Below are 9,573 nucleotides of genomic sequence, written 5' to 3'. Positions count from 1 at the left end.
GTAAAGCCTGCTTCCCAACAGCATCATTAGGTTACCCTAGAGTGCTGCTTAAATGTCAACACTTTAAGAAGGTGTTACATCAACTAAAAGCAAGAAACTTGATGACTGTAAATGTGGCCTTGAATGTCAACAACCTTAGTTTCAATTCCTACTCTGCAGTGCATAAGCTGTGCAGCCCAGTCAGTGCCCTGATCTGGGTCAGAGTTCTAGCTTGCTGAAGTGATCATGAGGACATTGCAAGCTAATCTAGCTATTGGCATCTAATTGCAACAAAGTTTTGTGGGTTCTTTCCTGTATAAACATCCCAGAAAGATTTCAGAGAAATCTTCATTTAGGAAGTATAGAAAATGTCACTGGAATCTGGAGAACTGTGTTTGGGATCATGACTTGGAGCACTGCCTCAAGGTGGCATGATAAGTGAGGAACTCAGAGAAAGAGAACACCCTCTAAAAAGGCAAAAAATGAGAAAGCAGAAAATAAGGGGCTACTAAACGTGAGTTATTAGTGTGAAGAGCCCTCCTATGACAGGTACTAGATCAGATTGTTCTGGTGCTTACATGTCCATGCTTTTACTCTGAGGAACTGAAGATCCATCATTGTCAACTGAATCTAACAGAAAGTGTTCTTCAATTTTGTCCCCTCCAAATAACATTTAGCAGAGTTAAGTATAAAGGAACATGGAACAGATGGCTAATATTGTCATTCAAACACAAAAGAGCCAAGAAACAAATGGAAAAGGCAATTAAAATGTTTTCGAGTTAGCTGGACTTAAAGCACTTAAAATGGTATTTGAAAGACAGAATGGACCCAGAAGTAGATGTTGGTACCCCAGACCCCAAGGATTTTTCCTCTTATGCTTGAATATCTCCCAGAGTCACCTTCTTCTACTTTCTCAAGAGCTGTGGTGGCTTGAATGACAAGGGCCTCCATAGGCTCATATAGTTGAATGCTTGGTCTCTATCTGTTGGAACTGTTTGGGAAGGATTAAAGGTGTGGCATTATTGAAGGAGGTATGTCACTGGGGTGGGCTTTGGTGTTTCACAAGCCCATAGCATTTCCAGTTAGCTCCCCCACCCTTTCTCTCTTTCTCTTCCTCATGCTTGTGGATCAGATGTGAGCTTCAGATATTGCTCCGGCGCCATGCCTGCCTGCCTGCTTCCATGCTTCTCATCATGATGATCATGGACTCACTCTCTGAAACTATAAACCACCATTAAAGAGTTTCTTCTCAATTTGCCTTGACCATGGTGTTTTGCCATGGCAATAGAAAAGTAACTAAGGGATGGTGGTGACAAGCAGAAAAGATTTGGCTTTATCCTGGGCACAGTGTCCACTCATATTACAGTAGTTTCTATGGTAAAGCTGCTCTAAATCTTCTCTGCTTTTGCAACTGGTCTTCAGGCCCAGTTATATTTTCTGCCACTGAACACCACAATGACAACAGGTCAAGATTAATGAGTATCTGGCTTTAAAATTCCTAATTGCTGTATTCATGCTTTAATTGGCAGATACACACAGAGCCATCACAGTAAGTGCCGGGTGAACAAATGAAATGCAAACACTGCATCCTAGCTCAGACAATAGCAGACACCAAAATGAGATGCATGACTTCAAAGGCAAAGGAAACAAACAGATGAATAAAAAGATGATGACTCCCCGTTTGTGGTTAAACAAAGGGTCATGGGAGTTTAATGAACACAGTCTCAAAGAGCAGCGAAGGTGAAGTGTTAACACCTGATTGCCTGACCTTATCTAAGTGCTTACTGGTTACTGTTTTCAGGCAACTCTTCTGTACCTCAGTCAAGCTACCTACGGTTACAGGGCTGAGTCTCCTAACAACTGTGCCTTTTGTGTTTTGTAAATGAGTGCATGGGTCAGTTAATAAAGCATTTGTGTAGCAGGGAAAAGTTCCTGAATCAGTCCTCAACATCACATAAAACATGAGTGATGGCACATACCTGTGATCCCAGCATTCCGGAAGCAGAAATATGAGGATCAGAAGGTCATCATTGTCATCTTTGGCTATGTAGCTAGTTTAGGCCAGCCTCGTCTACATGTATCAGTGAGAGAGAGAGAGGGACAGAGAGAGAGAGAGAGAAATCCAAAGAAAGAAAAATAAATCTTAAACCTTAAACAGACATCTCTAGAAAGAAGGCATATAAAGGTATATGAAAAAATATTCGTTGCTACTAATCATGAAAAATGTAAATCAAATCTGCACAATACCTACAATTTGTCAGGATGTCCAGTATAAGAACAAATCATGAGTGTCACCAGTGTTATCATGTCAGTTCTGGACTAGTTGTCTACAGGTTCTTGGCGTCTTACTCAAGAAACCGGAAATGATGGAGAAGAAGCAAAGCAGTCAGAAATCATCCTAGGAGCAAAGCCAAAGCACACCTGCCAAGATATTCAGTGACCACCTTAGTGAGAATACGCTCCAGGGCCCCAGGTATTGTTTGGGGCCAGGAGAAGAGAAGTGTGGAAATTAAGGGCGATAATTTGCACACTTCTCTATGTTTGTATTGATTTGGTTTGGTTTGGTGTTTTTGAGTCAGGGTCTTGATACGCAGTCCTGACTGCCCTGGCATTTGGTGTGTAAACCAGGCTGGTCTAGAACTAAGGAGATCTGTCTGCCTCTGTCTCTGCCTCCTCAGTGCTGGGATTAAATATAAAAGCCACTACATCCAGTGTTTCTTCTATTTTGATGAATAATGAGACATATATAACCTTTTCTCTAATGTGTATATCCCTTCCTAAGCTATAAATAATTTTAATCAGATATACAGCCAATCATGCATAGGTGTTAGATGGTAATAGTGATTTTGCCATAAAACTGCACTCAAAGGACACATCTTACCTTTTGCAGAAGTACCAAAACCCAGCCTTGATCAGAATGGACACCTGCTATACCTACCTGGACATTTTCTGGAATACGTTTGAATAAAAGTCTACTCAAGATAGGGAAGTTATTGTGCTTGCTAAGGGAAGTAAAGTTTTATTCCACTTTTCAAGTGTGATATACATGTATCTTTATGCAGGCAGGGGTCCCAAGTTGCTAGTGCATTGTTAGGAGAGGCGAGTAAACCAAGTGGAGCCCCATGTTGCTAAGCCATTCCTTATGCATTTCTGCCTCAGCATGAATACAAGGAATTTGAACCTTTCATAACATTCTTAGGAATGCAAAATGGCATAGCTGCTTTGGAAGCAACATGGATATTCATAAAAACTAAAACTATAATTATCAGATGGCATATCAATATAATTTCTGGGTATTTATACAAAAACTTGGAATCAAGATCCCAAAGAGCTATTAGTACTCTGGTGTTTTTTGCAGAACTATAGTTAAGATATATAAACCACCTAAATATCCAATTTATGGGCTTCTTAATACAGCATACATACACAAGAGTACAGTAGTTGGCTTTTTAAAAAGTGAGTAATATTTAACAGTGTATAATAGAACCCATTAGAGCAGCAGTTCTCAATCTATATATGGGTTGTGACCCTTTCAGGGTTCAAACGACCTTTTCTCAAGAGTTCCCTAAGTTCATCAAAAAACAGAGATATTTACATCACAAATAATAACAGTAGCAAAATTGCAGTTATGAGGTAGAAAATAATTTTATGTTTGGGGTCCCCACAACATGAGGAACTTTATTAAAGGATCACAGCATTAAGAAGTTTGAGAACCACTGCATTAGAGGCTGTAAAGATGGCTCAGTGGTTAAAAGCACTTGCCGTTTTTCCAGATGACCCAGGTTCAATTCTTAGGACCCATATGGCAACCAGGAACTGTCCTTTGAGTTGCTTTGACCTCTCGTTTACTGTGAAAAAATGCAAGCTAAGTGAATACTATTTCTCAACATAACTGATTCTAAACATTCTCTTTCTTGTTTGTTGTTGCTTTCCTTTTTAAAGCAAAGACCATAAGTTTTGCCATTCATTTTGAACAATGCTTTTGTCTTGCCACCTATTTTTCTTTAAATCAATCACATTCACTCATAATCAATAAGCCAAGGTAAAGACAGTGAGAACCAACTCACAGGAAATTGCAAAAGCAATTTTATCTGATTAGATACTAACTTAATCTCTCCTTTCAAAGTTCTGATTCTATAGCCACCATATGATTCTGATTATCTCTTGCCACACAGAAATCCTACTTGATTACATATTACACATATTTCCCATGACTCTCCAAACCTATGGAGCATGTACATCCTCCCCAAATGTTCTGTGAGTTGGAAATTGTATCAACTATCAGATAAAAAGCTTTTCATCTATATCTTCTGATCTAATTATTTTCCCTGTCCACAAGGAAATCAGTTCGGCAATGTTACAAATTGTTGTGGAATATTAATTTAATATGTGTTACATTCATTTATGTTATGGAATATTTGTTTAATGATGCAAAGACATGTTACATTTGTTTGATTAAATGAAATTAACCTGGGGTCAGGAGGCTGAGTCAGCAACTAGCTGACAGGAAATGGTGGGGAGGAACCATGTGTAGCTAGGGTTCTTAAATGGGGGGGGCTGAGCAGAAGGACATCCTGTTTCGCTGGGAGATGGGAGCAGGGAAAGAAGGTTAGCTACTTACTATTCAGCCTCTCTGAGAGAGCAGAATTTCACCTCAACCTTTGAATCTTGAGTTCTGTAGAGGGATAGAAATCTCTTTAGTAGCCATGGTAGAGCTGGTTGTTGTAACAGGCTGCTAGTTAGTTCTGGCTGCTCAGCCCCAAAATAATCACACAGAAACCATATTATTTGCAATACTGTTTGGCCAATAGTTTATGCGTATTTCTGGCTAACTCATATCTTAAATTAACCTATATCCATTAATCTGTGTATCACCAGAAGGCTGTGGTTTACCAGGTAAGGTTCTGGCATATGTCTCCAGCGGGGCTACATGGTGTCTCACTGACTCTGCCTTCTTTCTCCCAGCATTCAGTTTAGTTTTCCCCACCTAGCTAAGTTCTATCTTGCTATAAGCCAAAGTAGTTTCTTTATTCATTAGCCAATAAAAGCAACGTAGACAGAAGGACCTCCTACACCAGCTAGTACCTGAAGGAGCAGAATTTCCGCTTGGTGACAGACAGTGCTACCACCAATGCACTACTGGTAGCTACAGAGTTGCAGTTGCTGATTAGGACAGCAGTTGCTTACGGGGGCAGCTACTGAATTTAATGAAGAACAACAAGTACTCACTGAATGACTCATAACCTGGGAGTCTAGGTGTCAAATTAAGGGCAGTTTATTGCCTAGACCCCTCTGGGTCACACACTACTTGAGGAGACACGGGTAAGAGCAGTGAAATTACAGCATACTCCTGGTAGGTACTGTTCCAGGTAGGATGCAGAAAACAGGCCTAGCACACAGTAACTAATTGCTTGGGGAGCTCAATAAAGATCAGTGACTTTAGGCCAACTGTTAAGTTTACAGAGTTCACCAAATCAGGCAGCAAAGAGCAGTCCTTTAGTGAGTGCCTAACCAGTCCCCGTCTTGCCAATGGAAGGATCAGAATTTCAGTATGGCAGTGGACTCGGTAATGAGTTGTGGGGAGAAAAGACCATCACTTCAAACCCCAGTAGGTGGGTCTGACCAAGAGATCGAGAACTTTCTTTGGCAAGAAGCAGAAAGGGCTAAGAATAAAGAGCAAAGGGAAAGGGGTCGGGTGATTACATCTGGTCAGAATACCACCCCAAGCTCATTCTCCAGAGCCAGGGTTGTTTAAACATCCAGAAAACTGTACCCAGATGTTTTGACATGAGAACCTGACTTCCCATGAAGTCAATTAGATGCATGTGTGGCTAAAATGCAGATGACGGCTCTATGCCTGATTAGTGTGTGCTCTGAGGGGATGTGCCCTTCAACCCTCTTGTTTCTCCCCAGTGTAATTGTCATGTATTTGTCTGGAGCTAATTCATGCTTGCTTGCTTTTTAGTAATTAGTCAGGTGGTGGTAATAAACACTGAGCAGAGAAACAAAAACCTGGGCTGAGCTCCAGTTAATGACTCTTTGGATAAAGAAAATGAATAACTGAGTAGTCCAAGCACAGCCTGCCTTGACCTCGTGTGGAGGGTGAAGACAGGTGTTCCTGCTGTGGCTTCAACAGAGCAGGAGGTGGGACACAGAAGATGCTGTGTGTCTGTAATAGTTTCAGGTCTTTAGAGAAAGACTAAATGACCATCAGTGGAGCAGACAGAGTGTCTCTCAACATCACTCAGCATCCCTTCTCATCTGCATTGCTTTCCCCACACCTGGACCTCTTCCCGCCAAAAGCTTTCCTATAGCCTCATTCTACCAACTTCTCCACTGGAAAACTTCTAAGACCTGTCAATTCAGGATGATCCTCTGGGTACCATCTTGATCTCCTATGTCCAGGAAAAGATGTTAACAATGTACTACAAGCAAGTCTACAAATGGCAAGAAAGTTCTGGAATTGAAGTTTAGACTATTGTATTAGACAAAGAAACTCCCAGTTGAGATCTTGGCTGAAGCAAAGAGGGCATAATTAATAGTGTTAGAAGAAAATCATTAACATCAGTGGTACCCTTGAAATTAACTTTTAAAAACAACTACATATATTCTTCCTGCTTGCTTTGTATTATATTGCATTTACTCCTTAAACCTTCATGTGCAACATGCTCACATGTATTTTATAAAAGTCTATAGAAGTATAAAAGACTTAGCATTAAACCTAATGTCTTTAGTGAGGTTAGAAAGGAACTATAGTCTGGCCAGAGCTAGATTCTATCTCTCCCTTGTTTCTAAGTGCCTCCCAACTTTCCAGTTGCTCTTGTTTGGAACCGCAACATTTTCTCTTATCTTTGTATGTCACATTTGATCCACTAGCAAATACAGTTGGAATCCTCCATTCTCTGACAAGTCCTGGGTCTCATCATTGCTCATCCCCTTCCCTAGGATGTGTCGTCAAGTGAAGGAGGTGGAGAGAGGAGAATCGGAAGGTTGAGATTATCCTTAGCTAGAAGATAGCATGAAGATAGAAGCTAGCCCGTGTTTGAACGTTTGGAGAACTGGAGACAATGTTAATGTGTAGCTTGTGGTGATGTTGTAAAGATAAAACAATTCAGTGATTATGAACTTTTTTTCTCCAGTTATCCCCCCAAAGTCCTTTATTGCAGTTATTTTTATAACATAATTCTTTATTCATTTTTTGTGAGTTTCATACCATGCACCCCAATCCTTTTCACCTCCCAGTCACTCCATATACACTTCTTACCCCTGCAGCATCTTCCCAAAAGTACCTCCCCCAAATCAATTTAAAACAAAACAACCACCATACTCCTCCATTTTTCTAATACCTCTTTATTCATCCACTAGCACTGATGATTTTATAGTGTGCCATGCAATATATTCTTTTGTCCAGTCGGCCCCACCCTCAAAATGTTCATTGCAATGAGTCATTGGTCTGGTTCAAGGCCTCTAACACACCATCATCACTGGGCCTTTACTGATACTCTTCTTGAATATCCAGCTGTTGCTGGATATTCAAGACCTGAGCCATGGAGATCCTGTGGTTATCAGTCGACAGGGCCAGTCCCTTTACACACTCCAGCAGGTCATGGATGGGGTAGATGTTAGCGTGGGCCAACCCAAGGTCCATGATGTGGGCCTGAGTGGTCGCTGAGCTGGTTAGTCTGGGCCACAGGGACCACATCCTGCCCTCAGGTGAGACGTAGAGCCAGCTCTCACAGGCCCATGCCAACAGGGCCAGCTTTTCCATGGAGACAGGACCAGCTATCCCCCCACAGTGTACGGTAAGGGGTAGGGCCAGCTATCCTCCCACAGTGTACAGTGAGGGGCAGGGCCAGCTATCTTCCCACAGCGTACAGTGAGGGGTAGGGCCAGCTATCCCAGGGCCAGTGAAGGGCTGGGCCAGTTTAGCACAGCCCTTAGATTTTAACATGCATGGTTTCTTTGACACTCTGGCTACATGGCCCATGGTCATCATCATAGACCCCAACTGTAGCTGGACCCAAATGTGACTCTCTACAGCAGTTCAGGCCCAGACATCATCATAACCCCAGTGGCAGCACAGGCCACCCAGATCAGTATGGCCCTGGCTGTAGAAAGGCCCTCAGACACCAACATGGTCCCAGGAGGCAACCCGGACTTCTGGCATTGGCAGGGCCTTTGATGGTATCAAGAACCATAGGCATCAATACAGGCATTAGCTTCTGTATGGCCACAGACCCAGGCATGGTCCTCAGCAGCATCCCGGGCCTGGATATCACAATGGCTGGCCCCATGTGGCAGTAAAGGTCACCCAGATCTGCATGGCTCTGGTGGCAGCAAGGCCCTTGGACAATCCTGGTAAGAGAATGTGTTCTTAAGATGTTTTCCTTCAAGTCAAACCTTAATACGAACTGAGCCCCAATCTTGACAGCAATGCCCCAAACTCCCAATGGTCAGTATGAATCCTCAAGGAAAGATACCCCATTCCAAATTTTTCCAGAAATGCAACTATTGACAAATTTTCATAATATTTTGAAAATGAACCTAGAGCCCTGAGTAAAACATTACACAAGCTAATAAAGATATAAAGAAAAAGAATCTTCTCCCTGTTTTTCTTTCCTACTGTTCTCTACTCTCCTGCCTTCTCTTTGCCTCTCCCTCCCTCCTCCCTTCCAAAGGGCCAGAAGGAGGAGCTCTACATAATAATTCCAAAGAGATTTATCTAGTTCTTGAAAGTGCTCCAAAGATAACATTGGAGAAAAAGATTAGAGTCGCTGATTTATTAAATGAATGTAGCCTGTGATTTCCTCTCATAAGAAAAAAAATATTAGAACGGCCTTTGGTGTCAATTCCTTTAAAGCTGCTTTGCCATAGCTTGACTTAAGGACACATTTGCCAACTGCTAATGGAGCCAGCAGTAAAAAATGAAACCCTCATGGAATTATCTAATCTAAACCATATTCAAATGCATTTGATTATCAAGTACACTTTAAAAGAAAATTAACCCTTTGATGTCAAGAGGGTTAGAAGGTGATTTATAGTAGAAATCCCTAGAAAGACCCCAAAGTGGTTCAGATTTTATTATATCCAATAGCCGGAGTGCATAGATGGAGCCCAAGTGAACTTTGTCATTAACAGGAAAACAGCTAGCACATTTTCACCTCTTACGTCCATCCCAATGTGTCTCTTATTCATTCACAGGGGGAAAAAAAATAAAAAATGCGAAAGCTGGAGAGAATAAAGAGGAAAGCCAAAATGACGGAGGGGGCAGGAAGAGACGGGTGATTAGCTCCAGTGACCACTTGATTGCTTCGTTTCCTTACCCAGAGTTTCTATCATGTGCATTTTAATGATGGTATAAAATAGAGACACTGCGGACATTTAAGAAGGCCTGAGACGCGCTGTGAGAGGTGAAGCAGAAAACACAAATGGAGAGTCATTTGGAGGTCAGATTGTGCCGCTCTGAAGGAAGAGCAACAAGAAGGGGGAAATGAATAAACAGAAGCTGCAGAAGGGGACACTGTACACTGTCTGAAGGCAGGGATGTTTCAACATCTGGGGCGAGAGTGAGAAGCTGAAGGGCATCCTATCTCG

The sequence above is a fragment of the Microtus pennsylvanicus genome, chromosome 21 (genome assembly GCF_037038515.1).
Source record: "Microtus pennsylvanicus isolate mMicPen1 chromosome 21, mMicPen1.hap1, whole genome shotgun sequence".
Taxonomy (NCBI): domain Eukaryota; kingdom Metazoa; phylum Chordata; class Mammalia; order Rodentia; family Cricetidae; genus Microtus; species Microtus pennsylvanicus.
This window is presented reverse-complemented; position numbering follows the sequence as displayed.